Raw genomic sequence first — 16547 nt, 5'->3', positions numbered from 1 at the left:
TTTACAGAGGAAGGTCAGTGCCCTTAAAACTGTTTTATTTCCGTTGTCGTGAATCCTGTGGACAAGGCAGGATCCGACTGGGAGTGGCAGTGGTGTCGTGTCTTCGAGGAATTCGTTACTTTATGAAAGTCTCTCCTAATTGACTATGTAAATCTCTTGGACTTTAAAACTTACCATTCGAAGAACTGTGTTTGAATTTATCGCTTTAAGAACAGGTTTTGCATTTATCACTTAAAGAACTGGTACTGAGTAGCAGTTTACTGAATGACCGTATAGCCGTTTACTTCCGGTTAGGGATTTGCTTATGTTTTTTTTTCATTGTTTATCAGGGTTTGGTAACTGTTTGTTTGTTTAAAAATTCTGACTCGATATATTCAATTGTTGCCAATCACATGACAGCTACAATATCATAATTCCAGGTGTTGGTCAATGCCCTGAGCTTTATGTATGCAATGTACTGTTTCCTACAATTCTTCTTGCATTGAAATATACGCAGCTGAGGACTGTAGTCACAACATGCTTAACTCTTTGGTTCCTGACTTTGTCTGACTCATAACAACATCTGTCTCCACAACGACTCCACTATCTGTTCTGGAACTCTGGTTCCCCTCTCCCTGCAACTCTAGTTTAACTGCACCGGCGACATCTCCCACTCCCCGCTGCACAGCACCAGCAAATCTTCCCGTTAGTTCCCCTCCAGTTCAGCTGCAAACCATCACTTTTGTCCAGGCCCCGATTTCCCTTTGAAGGTTCAGGAATAGATTCAAGTTCTTGTTGTCACCCCCTCTTTCTGTCATTCTCCTTCTCATTCTTAACAATCCCCAGCACTTTCTAACATTTATACCAGTTGACATGGAATATGTTTCAGATACCTTTGCAGGCACAAAGTAATTCACACAGATGGTCTTAAATCTTTTGGGGACAGAGATTCCAGACAAGTAAAATTAATGAGGGCTGACTCTCTGAGTACAAAAATATCCCAACTATTGATTGATCGACTATGCCTGTGATCATGTTTGATATGTCCAATGACAACATCAGTCTGGTCTGCAAACTTCCTTGAAATAAATAACTTAACTGTGTTTGCCTGGTTGGATGTAGGCCAATTATCAAAACCACGTTCTCTTACATAGATTAAACATCAGCCTGTAGAAGCTCATTTTTTATTTGTTTACAACAAGAAACTGAGCAAAAAATTCTGGTTAGAAGTTTAACTTTGTCACAAATGACTTTGACCTCTGGAAAGTCATGTTGCTGTGTGAGAAAGTTGAGGTTAGCAGATAAATCTCTTGAGATCTGAAAGGTGAATATTGATCACACTAGGCAATTAACCAGGTCAGGTTCCATATCTCTCAGTGGGTGAGCAATTTGGAGACAGTGACCACAAATCAGAATCAGAATCAGATTTAAAATCACTGGCATATGTTGTGAAATTAGTTGTTTTGTGGCAACAGTGCATTGCAGACATAAAGATAAAAACTGTAAATTACAGTAAGTATATATATGTTTATTTATTTATTAAAAAGTTAAATTAAGTATGTGGTACTAAAATTAGTGCATTATTTTGTGTGGTGGTGGGGTGGAGCTACGTCTCTACCAAAGGAGATGTAAGCTGGTCTTTCCTCCGCTAGTTGCAGGTCGCCCTTAGTAAGCTGTAACATCTGCTTGCTCTCCTGATCAGGGACACGTGAAGCCATAGGAGCAGGTGCTGGATGGTCGTATGAGCAGCTGGTATATATCACAAATCCTGGTTATCTATCAACTGACACCAGCAGATAATCTCTGAAGAATATTGATAATTGCTGGGGTCACCCATCTTGTATAGACGCAGCCCAGAAGAAGGTAATGACAAACCACTTCTGTAGAAAATTTGCCAAGAACAATCATGGTAATGAGACCATGAACGCCTATGACATACGACACAGAACATAATGAGGATAATTGGAAAAAATGAAAAATGTCATGAGGTAGTGTTCATGGATTCAATGTCCATTTGCAAATTAGATAGCAGAGGGAAAGAAGCTGTTCCTGAATCATTAAGTGTGTGTATTCAGGTTCCTGTACCTGCTCCCTGATGGTAGGAATGAGAAGTGGGCAAGGCCTGGGTGATGGGGTCCTTAATAATGGTTGCCAACTTTTCGATATATCACTCCTTGAAGATCTTGTGTATTCTGAGGAAGGTAGTGCCCATGGTGAGTTTACAACTTCCTGCAGCTTATTTCAGTCCTGTGCAGTGCATCCCACCCACCTCGTAACAGACTGTGATGCAGCCAATTAGAATGCTTTCATGGTATATCTGTAGAAATTTGTGAACATCTTTAGCAGCATACCAAATCTCAGCCAACTTCTAATGAAATATAACCACTGCTGTGCCTTCTTTGTAACTGCATCAAGATGCTGGGTCCAGGATAGATCCTCAGAGATGTTGACATGCAGGAACATGAAATTGCTCACCCTTTCCACCAATGATCCCCCAGTGAGGACCAGTGTGTGTTCCTTTGCCTTACCCTTTCTGAATCCAAAACCAGTTCCTTGGTCTTACTGACACTGACTGCAAGGTTTTTCCTGCAACACCACTCAACGACGTGATCTATCTTGGCCCTGCAGACCTTCTCGTCACCATCTGAAATTCTGCCAACAGTAGTTGTGTTGTCAGCAAATCTATCGGTGACATTTGAGCTATGGCTGGCCACACAGTCATGGGTGTGGAGAGAGTAGCGCAGTGGGCTAAGCACACATCCCCGAGGTGTGGCAGTGTTCATTATCAGCAAGGTGGAGATGTTATTTATGATCTGCACCGACTATGGTCATCCAGTGAGGAAGTTAATGATCCAGTTGCAGAGGGAAGTACAGCAGCCCAGGTTATGTAAGCTTTTTTGATCAGATCTGTAGGAATGATTGTGTCAAACACTGAGTTGTAGTCAGTAAACAGCAGCCTGACATAAGCCCAAGTATTGTCCAGGTGATTGAAGGCCACGTGAAGAGCCAATAATGTTATAGATCCAGCCCTCTGCAGATTACAGATCTTCTGTATGTGCCTGTATGTTCTTGTAGGCACATACAGGTTTTAGTGAAGTCAGTGGGTGGGTTATTGTGGATTTTCTTTTGAAGCACATGGTGGAAAGTTACCTCTCTCCCTCCACTCTTTATATACCCTTGAAACAACAATACCTGTGAGTCTTAAATTTTGTTAATACAGTGGATTAATACATGGGAAAACAGAATCCCTATCATGGACAGCAAAACTGAGGAAGAAAGCTCTATCGTGAACACCGATTGACAATGGCAGGTCCTAAAGAAACTTTATCTAGTCAGGAAATGCAAATGTTTTAGAGAAAACTATCATGCAGACTGGAGGTGCTTTCTGAAGGAGCATTCAATATGCGTCCAGTGTTGTGTTTCAACAGCACACCAAGCCGAAGCCTGTAATGTTACCATCACTGCACTGAGTGCAAACGTGACCGGTACCTTTCAGCACTTCATTCAGGGCCAGCACCTTGAGGTACTACTGGTTCTAGCACACGCACAACAGAGCACGATGGGGAGCCAGCTGAGCATTCATCAGATGTAGTTACCTACTCACGCACAGAGGTATGTGCGAAAGTGCTCCAAGGCAAATCCTACTCTAAAACGACTCACTAACATCTACCCGAAAGGACATTCTGAGCAAAAAAGAAAGGCTTGTATGATATCAGATGATCAGAGCAACATGTCCTTGGCAAAATCAACTTTCTTTGCCACATTCAGTATTCAAAGTTCTGTTTCCCCAGACACTCAAAAGACATGTTCTGGTACATCAGAAGTTGTTGGAAGAAGATTGCAACCAATTCTAAATATAAACTTTGCGTATCTGTGCAGATATATGTACGTGTGCCCATGACAATAAACTTGATTTGAAGGAAGAGCGGAAATGTGGAGTGCAGGGTAGACGGGGTAGGTTTGGTGGTGTTGGTGAAGGAACTGTAAGCAGGGAGAGGTCAAGAACATTGCCGATCACATTTTCTCATAAGGCACATTTCAGCTTTGCTACGCAACGGTGAATTCAACAATTTCAGTTGCTCAGTCATTTATATTGTATCAGAGATGTTACTTCTGGTGCAAGATTATAACATTATTTTGTTGTTCCAATTTCTGTAGATGCTACCTGACTTGTCAGGCATTTTCAGCAATGTGTGCTTTGTACCTCGCAGCTTCAGTTTTTCCCCTTACACTCCTCTCCCTCAATTTACTCCTCCTCCAGACAGATTCATTATGATTAACAGCGGACTGTACCATTGAGAGCATACTCAACAACCGCATCTCAGTGTGGTATGGCAATTGTCCCGTATCAGAGCGCAAAGCACTCCAGCATGTGGTGAAAACTGTCCAGTGGATTATCAGTACAAAATTGCCCACCATTGAGAACATCGACCAAAAACACTGCCTGGGCACGGCGAAAAGCATTATCTGTCACAGGGAGGCGGCTGGGAATGGACCCAAGTGCAAGACACAGACACTGAAGTACTAGGGACAGGACTAGGATACAGGGTGAGGGCAAGGTCATGGACAGGAAAACCAGGAACATGGAACAGGACTGGACAAGAGAGCTAGGAGCCCAGGCTTGGGCTCCAAGCCAGAGACTGGACAAGGACCCAGTACCTAGGTCTTGCCTCTGGCTCGGACCCCAGAACTAGGCAAGGATGAGTCTTGGCTGGCAGGCAGGATGGGACTGGAGTCTTAGAGACTTGAGGCGAGGCTTAGCAGGAGGCAGGAGGCCAGAGACTTGAGGCGAGGCTTGGCAGGAGGCCAGAGACTTGAGGCTTGAGGCTTGAGGCTTGGCAAGAGGCAGGCCAGAGACTTGAGGATTGAGGCTTGGCAGGAGGTAGGAGGCCAGAGACTTGAGGCTTGAGGCTAGGTAGTAGGCAGGAGGCCAGAGACTTGAGGCTAGGCAGGAGGCCAGAGTCTTCAGGCTTGATGCTAGGCAGGAGGCCGGAGCCTTCAGGCTTGAGGCTAGGCTGGAGTCTTCGGTCTTGAGGCTAGGCAGCAGGCCGGAGTCTTCAGGCTTGAGGCTAGGCAGGAGGCCGGAGTCTTCAGGCTTGAGGCTAGGCAGGAGGCTGGAGTCTTCAGGCTTGAGGCTAGGCTGGCTCCTCCTGCGCAGGGCGCGGTTCTCCTGGGCAGGGCACGGATCACCTGGGCAGGGCACGGATCTGCATCCAATGGAGGCATGGACCAGGAAGGGACAGAACCAACCACAGGTAATGGCAAGGCGGCCAGGCTACCCGACGGAGGCAAGGGACAGGAAGGGACAGAACCAACTGCAGGTAACGGCAAGACGGCCAGGCTTACCTGGGTGGAGGCAAAGGACAGGAAGGGAGCTAGGTACAGGATGGCTCCAGGACAAGACTGCAGGCGAGACGAGGCGAGAGTTACCTGCAAGACAAGGCAAGGCTTCAGGCAATGCAAGACGAGACGCGAACTTCAGGTGAGGCGAGAGTTACCAGCAAGACAAGGCAAGGCTTCAGGCAATGCAAGACGAGACGCAAACTTCAGGTGAGGCGAGAGTTACCAGCAAGACAAGGCAAGGCTTCAGGCAAGGAAACAGAAGGCAGAGCAAGGGATACCTGGAGTAAGGACAAGAAAAATCCAGCAGCCACACCCTGGTCTCTGAAGGTATTTATGCAGCCAGCCCCTACGAGCATCGGCTGACTCAATTAGAGCTCAACAAGCCAGAAACAGGGTAGCAGGAAAACCTGGAGCAAGGGTTGATGGACCGGACTGTGAACCGGAATACGGACTCCACGGAAAGGACGATGACATAACCAAGCATTATCACCCTAACCATGGACTTTTTACTCTCCTCCAATCCGGTAGGCGCTTCAGGAGCCTCCAATCCTGCATCAGCAGGCACAGAAAGAGCTCCTTCCCTGAGGCTGTGACCCTGCTGAACCTCACTTCAAAGCGCTAAGCAGTATTGCACCCATATTTTACTGTCTCAGTACTTTTATATTTGTGTGCTGCAACACTTACTTTTTATTTGAAGTTATTTTGTATTCTTTGCATTTCTGGTTAGATGCTAACTGCATTTCATGGCTTTGTATCTGTACTCGGCACAATGACAACAAAGTTCAATATAATCTAATCTAATCTAAGACCTGACTCCTGGATTAATGTATGCTGTTCTGTCTCTGTGTCTCCACTGAACTGCAAACATTCCATTAAGTCTTTCTTCCCTCCTAATTCACAGCAATTTCCAACATCTCCAGGCTCAGAAGCGTTGTTCTGAAATCAAACAAAATGGCAAAGTTTCATGTGAAATCCGCGCTGAGATTAGCAATCCTCCCGTTTTAACTAAGGGCCGACATGAACTGGAGAACTTGCATAATTCAGCAATGGGAATATCATTGGAACAATCTAGGCAACAAAAGAGTGAAAACCAAAAATATTTTTCAGCATCAGTTTTACATTCAGTTTGTTGTCAGTGAAGAAGTCAGACCTCTCTGCCTTTCGCAATCATTGGTGTTGAATCAAGTGTCAGACTTTGCTCAGTCTTTTGTGCTCTCAACCCTTGAGTCAGAGGACAAAGTCTGCTTCTGGTACTTTAAAGTTTCCATGCCACCACACTCAGAGCAGTCCTCTGCCTGCAATCACTTGGGACATTGTGAAATCACGGAAGAGACCATTTAAAAACAATTTTCTTTCCACCTCTCTCCTTGCTTTTGATGGTGTCTGTCAGTGAAAGGCATCAAAGGCAGTTGGTACTTGCTTTTTATCTTTGATTCATGGCTAATAGTTTTCTCCAATGGACGCCCTCCTGACCTGCCTCACTCAACTGAATGATATTCACTCGGCAGATCAGATGGGGGAAAGAATTATCTGTGAGATCAAATGAGCTCACATTGTTCTACTCCCATTCAGCTACATGAAATTGAATGAGTTACATTTTTTAGTTGGTTTACATGTAATATGTTTTACTATTTCTGTTCCTGTTCATTTCCTTCACATTTTTATTGATAAGCACATTTGGAGAGATAGAGCTGAAGCTATTTCCATTTTATGTACACCCTCTAGCTGACAGCGTCAAAACAAATCAAGGTGTGACAAACAAAACACGTTTTTTTTCCAAATAATATGAAAACCACAACATAATTACAAAGAGAAGTGTTAAAAAATCAATGCTACCCACCTGAAGTATTTGGCTGAATCTGTGATGCAGTTCTGTGTGTCTGTTCTACAGTCTGCTTGTATGTTCAAGGTGGAGTAACAAATTTACACATTGAACAGTGAATTTATTCTCCAAGCACCAGGGTGCAATACTACCGGGAGAACTGTATAACAATAAGCAGTCACATAAATGACAATCATAAAAGGTTAATGGTTAAACAAGGCTGGTGAGGAAGGAATAAAATAAGCTGATGGAAGATCTGTAACTTGCAACGCTAACTCTATTTCCCTCTCTATGGAAGTTGTCTGACTTGCTGAGGATTTCTAGCAATTTCAATTTTAAATTGGGATTTCTGGTGTCTTCATTTCTTTTTGCGTTTCAAAAAATGGAGACATCACAAGTTCAAAATGTGCTCAAAGGTGATGAACAAAGGCCAAAGACTAGAATAAACACAAGGATGTGATCCCATGGAAATAAGAGTGATTCAAGGTTAAACGAGGAGGATCAGTGTGAATGGAATTAGTAATCATCTGTGCAGTAACAAAACATGAAAATCAAAGTGTGCAGATGCTGTAAACCTGAAACCGAATAGTTAGACTCCATCTGTTGAAAGAGAAACACTCAATACCACCTGCGATTCAGACAACATAGAATATCAATCATTACAGCACTGTACAGGCCCTTCGACCCACAATATTGAGCTGACATTGGTGTTGTTCACAAATTGGTTAATGTTATTGAAGCTGAGCTTAACCACATACTGTGAGAAGTAAAAGACTGACTGAGGCCTGCTGATAAATGTGGTGAACATCGAGCTGTAGTCAATGAACAGCAGCCTGATGTACTTTCATCCAGATGGTCCAGAACAGAGTAGAGAAACAGTAAAATTGTATCTGATATTAACCTGTTGTGGTGATAGGCAATTGAAGTGATTCAAATCTGGAGCTGATCAGTACTATAACCAACCACTTAAAGCCCTTGATTACAGTGGATGTACTGTACCGTGCAAAAGTCTTAAGCACATGGATATAGCTAGGGTACCTTAGTGTTTTGCAAGTACTATATTTGTCAACATGGAGCAGAGATCGAGTTTATAAATCTGGAGCAACAAAGGAATCAATGAAAGATCGCACCAGCTTGAGCGCTCAACTCGTGTGCAAAAGACAACAAGCGGTGCAAATGCAAAATAAGAAAAGAATAAGAATAAATAAACAAGCAATAGATATCGAGAATGTGGAATGAAGAGTACTTGAAAATGAGCTGATAGGTCATGGGAATTTACATTGATGGAACAAGTGAAGTTGAGTGAAATATTTCCGTTTGGTTGAAGGGCCTGATGGATGAGGGGTAATAACTTTCCTGACCTGGTGGTGTAAATTCTGAGGCTCCTGGACCTTTGTCCTGATGACAGCAACAAGAAGATAGCATAACCTAGCTGGTGGGAATCTGTGATGATGGAGGCTGCTTTCCTGCAAAAACACTTTGTGTAGGTATGCTCAATGGAGGGGTGATCTTTCCCCATGATGGACTGGGCCATAGCCACTGCTTTTTTAGTAGGATTTTCCATTCAAGGGCATTGGTGTTTCCATACCAGGCTGTGATACAACCAGTGAATATGCTCTCCACTACATGTTTATAGAAATTTGTCAAAGTTTTAGATGTCATGTGAATCTTCACAAGCTCCTAAGTAAGTAAAGATACTGCCATTCTTTCCTCATAATTATAATTATGTGGTTGGTCCAGGACAGGTCCTTTGAAAGAATAACACAGAGGAATTTAAAGTTGCTGACTCTCATCACCTCTACTGAGGACTGGCTTGTGGACCTCTGGTTCCTTCCTCATGAAGTCAATAATCAGCTGCCAGATCTTGTAGATATCAAGAAGGAGGTTGTTGTTATGGCACGATCCTGCCAGATTTTAAATATGCCTCTTATATACTGTTTCCCGACCACCTTCAATTCAGCCCACAGCAGTGGTGACATCAGCAAACTTGAATATGGCAGTGGGGTTGTACATAGCCACACAGACATAAGTAAAGTGAGTAGAGCTTTACACTTTGTTCTTCACCTCTGGGCCTTTTTTTTTGTGATGTCTCCATTTTTTGTTGGTTACCAATATGAATTGATTGAAGACTGCAAATGAGGAAATCAAGGATTCAATTGCAAAAGGAGGTATTGAGGACATGGTCGAAGCTTACTGATTAGTTTTGAGGGGATAATAATATTGAATACCGAGCTGTAGATCATAAACAGCATTCCGATTCAAAGGATTCGCAGGTTCATTTACGATCAAAGCATACAACTCTGAGATTCTTCTTCTCCAGATAGCCACAAATCCAAGACAAAAAAAGAATGGCAACATAATCATCAACCCCAAAATCCTACCCCACCACACAAAATGCAACAAGAGCATTGGCCCCCAAATACCCCTCTCCCCACAAAAAATTCAAATAAAAATACAAGAAAAGTGACCCCCAAAACCACTCCCCACATGAGACAGAAAAAGATCATCAATCCCCAATCCGCCCCGCACAAAAAAACTAAAAGAATGAAAAACACAGGATATACAAAAATATAAGAGTGAAAAATGCATCCACAAACCACAGTCCAAATCCATATCCATATCCAAAATGCAGAAAAGCTTGATAACATTCTCCAGGCGAACAGTGGAAGCTTTAATCGGCAAATGGAGTCGAACATTGGAGTTGAAGTATCCTCACCTTGAGGCCTGTGCTTGCTGCCTCCTGGAGTCCTCTCAGACTCAAAAAATCACTGCATTACCCAAATGTTCTCCAAAATGCAAATCACAGGCTCCAACAGTTCCAGAAACACATTCAAGATGCAAAAAGTGCAGCTCCAGTTCCCTAACACGGTGTGTAAGGAGCTGCAGCTGTGTGTACTTCAAGCAGATATACAGCAGCTATTAGGATGACTGGAAATCTCCCAGATCTCCCACATCTGGCATTGAGAACACACCACAAACCCTGGATTCATTGTCACAACTCTAGCTCAGCACTAATAGACAAAGACAGAAATAAAGTTTGCATAATCTTACCGTAGCCTACAGCTCTTCTTGCCAAAGTCTCAAGTACTCCATCTAATTTGATACACTCACACAGTGGCTGTTCCATCCAAACTCAGCAAATAGTTTTGAAAGGCCTCATGCATGCTCACTCCCCACAAACAAGCAGCAGCTCAAGGTATCTCAAGCCTACAGTAAAGTTCTGAGAGGTCCCTCTTGGGTCCTAAATCTCTCACTCACTCTCCACAAACATGCGACTGCTCACTGTATCTCACGCCCACTGAAAAGTTCCAAAATTGCCCTCTGGCCTTTCAAATTTTGTGCTCACTCTTAAACAAGTGAGTGCCAAAAATCACCATGGATCCCCACCATCCAGTCCATGCCCCCTTTTCACTCTTACAGAGCATGAAGTCTGATTTCACTTCACCTGATTTAGGAGCATCCACTTTTCTGTACCTTTCATTTCTTGAACCAAGCAGACAGCCCGAACCCTGCCTCAGTGATGGGTACTACAGACTGCTTCTTGTACTCCATAGACCTGTATTTAGTTGAACTTTTTTACCAAATTATGTAAATTTATGCTCTAACTGCTATCAAAATCTATGCTTCTGTGAGTAAATTTTTCATTACATCTGCATTTCAATGTACTTGTGCAATGAAGTGTAATTTAAACACTGCTTGATTTGATTTGACTTTAGTGCCTTCAAAGCATTCAATGGGATTTAACTATAGAATAATGACATTCCTCACTGAGGAGAGCAAAGAGATGCCTCTGTACTCAGGCTGTGGATACCTGTTTAAGTCGCCACTGAACCCCCTCATGAAGTAATAGGTTGGTTTGTCTGGGTTTCAGAGAGTAGCAGACTCCACTGAACAATGTTGTCATCTCTATGTTAGTTCACTCCACAAACATGATATTGAATATTTTTGAAACCTTTGTACCAGTTGTGAATATTACCTGGGGCGGTTTCTAGGTATTGCTGTTATCGGGTTGATAGTGTTTGTAGTATATGTCCTGACTGTTAATGTGAAATGACCAAACCGCCCTCTTACAAGGAAGACATGACCTGGGTTTTAAAAGGTCTACTTCAAGGATCCTGAGAAATTAATTGCAGGATATATTTTCAACCTGGATCACTTTACTCACAGAATTATGTTTTGACAGCTGCAAAGAAAGAGATCAATCATGCATTGTTCCGGTATTGGCTCTTTGTATGAGTAATCCAATCTCTTGCCATCACCACAGAGCCCTGCAACTTCTTCCCCCTCAGTGATTTATCGATCTCCCCACATGTGCTGGAGTGGAATCTGTAATATTGATGTGACTCAGACATCGCTGTAGATTGAACAACCACATTTATTCACCAGACTTCCATTTGTGCTTTTCCAGGTCCTGACGTCATACGCACTCTGACGCTACGAATACTCAATACATTACATCCCCCTTCTCAAGATTTTTTTTCTTTTTACAACACTGTGAATTATCAAAACAATGCCTCTAGGTATGCCCTTCCTACAGTGCAACAACCATGACATAAACTAAAAATCTTAACTTCTTGTACTGTATTCTGCATTGTATCTTACAATACTAACAGCAGTGTATTTTCTTTTACTAACATAGACTAATAAACCTTTTATTTCATACCTTGGAACTTATAACATGTGTGACTTTGTCTCAAACTGTGTGAGACTGTAAGTATGTCTAGTCTCTGTTTCTAGCTGGAAGTTTGACTTGTCTCCCAGACCGTGTGTGATACAACTGTGACTGTGCTCGTCCTTCATCAGTGTCAGTCTCTCGAGAGACCTCTGTGTCCTTGCAGTCTGCATCACTCTTGGTGTCGTTTGTTTCCATGTCTGTATGTGTGGAAATGTCCTGTGCATCTGTACGTGGAATTTCCCTCTCTCCTGTCTTCAGCAGATGCTTCCTGTTCCTCCTGCAGACTCTTCCAACCGGTGTGCGAACTATGAAGGATCTTGGTTGCTGATGTCTGTTCACAACCACAGCTGGTTGCCAAGTGTCTCCTCTCTGTATTCTGACATTTTCACCTGTATGTAGATCTGGCAACTGTCTTGTACGTCTGTCATAGTAGCTCTTTTGCTTTATTTGCTTGTACCTTTGCTTGTCATGTACTTGAGCATTACCTTCAGGAGTCAGTAGAGTTGTGCATGTTGGCAGTTTGGACTTCAGACGACGTCCCATCAACAGCTGCGCAGGAGAGAACCCCACACCCTCAATCGGTGTGTTGCGGTATTCAAGCAGAGCAATGTAAGGGTCACCGTTGCTGCTATGTGCCTTCTTGAGCATGTTCTTGACAGTTTGTACAGTTCTCTCTGCTTGTCCATTAGACTGAGCGTGCCCTGGACTGGAAGTAACATGTTGAAATTCCCAGCTTTCTGAGAAACCTCTGAACTCACAACTGACATATTGTGGACCATTGTCACTAACGACAATATCTGGAAAACCATGTCTTGTGAATGTCGACTTCATTGCAGTAATGACACCTCGACTGGACGTGTCACTTAACTTGGTGATCTCCGGATATTTTGAATAGTAGTCCACACAAAGCAGATATTCTGCACCATCGTAGTGAAAGAGATCTATGCCAATCTTCTCCCATGGTCTTCCTGGTAGTGGGTGGGGAAGCAGAGGCTCTCTTGGATTGCTGTTTTTGTTTTCATTACAGACAGCACACTGAGACACAATATCCTCTATCTGAGTTGACATGCCTGGCCAATAGAGAATGTCCCTTGCTCTTTCTTTACATTTCACTATCCCCAGGTGTGACTCATGAATTCTGTTGTGTATTTCCTGTCTCATTTGGTTTGGTACGATGAGTGTTGCCGTTTTGAACATTAGTCCTGATGCATAGCTGATTTTAAGTGTCCAGTATTTCTGCATTTCCTTTGAAATATCTTTTCTTTCTGTTGGCTATCCATTCATTGTAATGTCTCTTAACATTTGCATTTCAGGATCATCTACAGTCACTTTCCTGAACATGTTCAACTTCTCCTCAGAGATGGGCAGCTGAGGTGTAACCCAGTTGACCTCTAGCTCTCTTCCTAGCAACTCTTCCTTTTGCTCTTTGAAGTAAGCACGGCTCAAAGCATTAGCGATGTACAGTTCTTTTCCTGGCTTATAGGTGACTGTGAGAGCGTACCTCTGTAGCCTCAGAAGCATTCTTTGCAACCTCATAGGAGCTTGGTGGCGTGGCTTTTTGAAGATGCTCTCAAGTGGTTTGTGATCACTCTCAACCTGGATTTCTTTGCCGTAGACATATTGGTGGAACTTCTCACGCCCATGAACTATGGCGAGTAATTCCTTCTCGATTTGAGCATATCGGCGTTAACAGTCCGTAAGTGTTCATGATCCATAAGTCACAGGCCTCCCATCCTGCAGTGTAACAGCTCCTATTCCTTCCGAACTGGCATCCACAGACATCGTCACAGGTTTATTGACATCATAGAACTTGAGTACTGGTGCATTGATAACCAACTGCTTCAATGTATCAAAACTTTTCTTTTGTTCGTCTTCCCAATGCCATAGAGTGTTGCTCTCTAGTAGATTTCGGAGTGGAGCGCTGACTTCGGATAAGTTGAGAATGAATTTGGCAAGATACTGTATCATGCCCATGAACCTCAATAGTTCTTGCTTGTCTTTGGGTGGTGGTAGCTGTACCACAGCTCTGACCTTTTCATCATCTAGTTTTAGCCCATCAACGCTGAGTACATGACCTATGTATTTGATCTCTGTAGTTCCAATCTTACATTTACTTTTGTTTAGTTTTAGGTTGTACTCACGTGCTCTCTCCAGGAGCTTCCTCAGTCTCTGACCATGTTGCTCAATTGTGTCACCCCATATCAGCAAATCATCAGTGATGTTGGCCACCCCGTCCAGGCCTTCAATCATTTGTGCCACGGATCTCTGGAATACCTCTGATGCAGAAGAAATCCCAGAGGGTAGACACAGGAAACGATATCTCCCTATGGGCACGTTGAAAGTGCATAATTTAGAACTTTCTTCATCCAGCTTGATCTGCCAGAAACCTTGATTTGTGTCTAATACTGAAGAGTATTACTCATTAGGCATGCGGGAGACAACCTCTTCAACCGTGAGCAGCAGATAGTGCTCTCTTTTGATGGCTTGGTTGAGATCTTGTGGATCCATGCAAATCCTCGCCTTTTTTTCTGTGACCACTGTCACCATACTATTCACCCAGTCGGTGGGTTCTAATTGTCTTGTAAACACAAAATAATCTGCAGATGCTGTTGTCAAAGGAACACTCACAATGCACTGGAGGAAGTCAGCAAGTCAGTCAGCATCAGTTGAAAAGATTAGTCGACGTTTCGGGCCGAAACCCTTCGTCAAGACTGAAGGAAGAACTTTGGGGAGGGTTTGAAGAATGCTGGTAGTTGAAAAAAACAGTAATTTTTAAGACAAAGAGGTGGGGGAGGGGAAGCAGGGAGGTGGTTGGCAGGAGAACAATAGTAGAAGGTGGTGGAACTATGAGGGAGGTGATGCAAAATAGAGATAGAGGAAGGGAGGGGGAGGGAATTACCGGAAGTTGGGAATTCTATGTTCATACCAAGGGGTTGGAGACTACCTAGGCGGTATATGAGGTGTTGCTCCTTCAACCTGAGTTTAGCCTCATCATGGCAGTAGAGGAGGCCATGTATGGACATATCTGAATGCGAACGGGAAGCAGCGCTGAGGTGGGTGGCTACCGGGAGATCCTGTCTGTTGTGGCGGAAGTGGTCCCCCAATCTGCGTCCCTCCTTGCTTCCCCTCCCCCACCCATTTGTCTTAAAAATTACTGTTTTTTTCAACTACCAGCATTCTTCAAACCCTCCCCAAAGTTCTTCCTTCAGTCCTGACGAAGGGTTTCGGCCCGAAACATCGACTGATCTTTTCAACTGATGCTGACTGACTTGCTGAGTTCCTCCAGCGCATTGTGAGTGTTTCTAATTGTCTTGTTATGACTCCCATCTGTTCCATTCTGTGTAGCTCCTCCACTACTTGATCCCTGAGAACTACTGGATCTCTCTCGGGGCATGCACGACTGGTGCAATGGTTGGATCAATCTGGATATAGTGTTTCCCTGGTAAACATCCGAATCCAGAAAACAAGTCATCAAAGTCTTTAAGAATGTCATTTTCTTTTTCAACACCAGAGATTTGCTTCACCAGACCTAGCTTTGTGCATGCTGCTTTGTCCAGTATTGCTGGAACATGTTGCTGTACTATTTCAAACTCAATCTTGTATTGTTGACCTTTGTACACACAGGTGAGTGCTTTTTTGCCCAGTGGTGTTGTCTTGTGGCTGAAATATGCAACAAGCTTGAAGGTGGATTTTTTCAGTCTTCCTCTGATGCCCAGTGAGTTGAATGTTTCTGCTGATATTACATTGCACTTTGCCCCAGTGTCATGCTTAAATGTCACATTCCTCCTGTTTATTATCAGATCTTGAGTCCAATCATCTTCATCCTCCATCTCTGCATTGTCAATAATCTTGATGTATACCTCCTGTTCCACTTCAACTGTGCCAATGAACATGTCACTGTTGCCCTCACTCTGTTCTGCAGCGTGCATTTTCCTTGCGTCCTCCTTCGATTTGCACATCTTTGCAAAGTGATCTCTTTTCTGGCATAACTTGCAAGTCTGACCAAAGGCTGGACATTTTCTGTATCCATGTTTATAACCACATCTGTTGCAGTTAACTTCCTTTTGATCATCCTGTGGAGCTGGCTTTGTCCTACTCTTGTCAGTTTTCACAGTTTTTATTTTGTGCACTTCAATCTCTTCATTGAGCACTTTAACCTGACTTGACGTGATCTTGCTGGCACAACAAACATCAATCACTTTTTCTAATGTAAGATCTGCCTCTCTCAATAGCCTGCCTCTCACTTGATCATCCCGCATGCCGCATACAATCGTATCACGTATTAAAGAGTCATGCAGTTGTCCGAACTCACAGTCTTTTGCCTTGTTCTTCAAATCTGTTACATAGGCGTCTATGGTCTCTATTGGTCCTTGAGCCCTTATGAAAAACTTGTGTCGGATGTACGGTAGGTTTTTTCTCGGTTCGCAGTAATCTTGAAACTTTTTCTTCAACAATTCAATTTTATCTTTCTCATCTTCCTGGAAGACAAACGTGTTGCAAACCTTTATTGCCTTTTTTGCCGCCACATGCAGAAACGTAGCACATTGCACTTTCTCCATCTTTTCAGCTATGCCAGTAGCGGTGCAAAACAGCTCAAACTTCTGGATCCATATTTTCCAGTTCTCAGCAAGATTACCTTGTAGGCTTAAACTTGATGGTGGCTGTAACTGTGACATCTTTTACATGTCTTCTCTTCCTTTTTTTTGCAATTTCTTCTGACACCATGTA

General features: G+C 43.3%; 1 protein-coding gene across 1 annotated transcript in view; it reads right to left on the bottom strand.

Moving 5' to 3' along the window:
* LOC140195975 (alpha-1,4-N-acetylglucosaminyltransferase-like) overlaps positions 1–7220 on the bottom strand; it is a 60287-nt gene extending 53067 nt beyond the window's left edge. The window contains exon 1 of the mRNA XM_072254660.1: positions 7163–7220. The gene's annotated coding sequence lies outside the window, so the exon portion shown is untranslated. The remainder of the gene's footprint in view (positions 1–7162) is intronic.
* Between the last annotated feature and the right edge of the window lie 9327 nt (positions 7221–16547).

Source organism: Mobula birostris, chromosome 4 (assembly GCF_030028105.1).
Source record: "Mobula birostris isolate sMobBir1 chromosome 4, sMobBir1.hap1, whole genome shotgun sequence".
NCBI lineage: Eukaryota > Metazoa > Chordata > Chondrichthyes > Myliobatiformes > Myliobatidae > Mobula > Mobula birostris.
The sequence above is the reverse complement of the archived record's forward strand: the minus strand, read 5'-3'. Positions and strand labels throughout refer to the sequence as shown.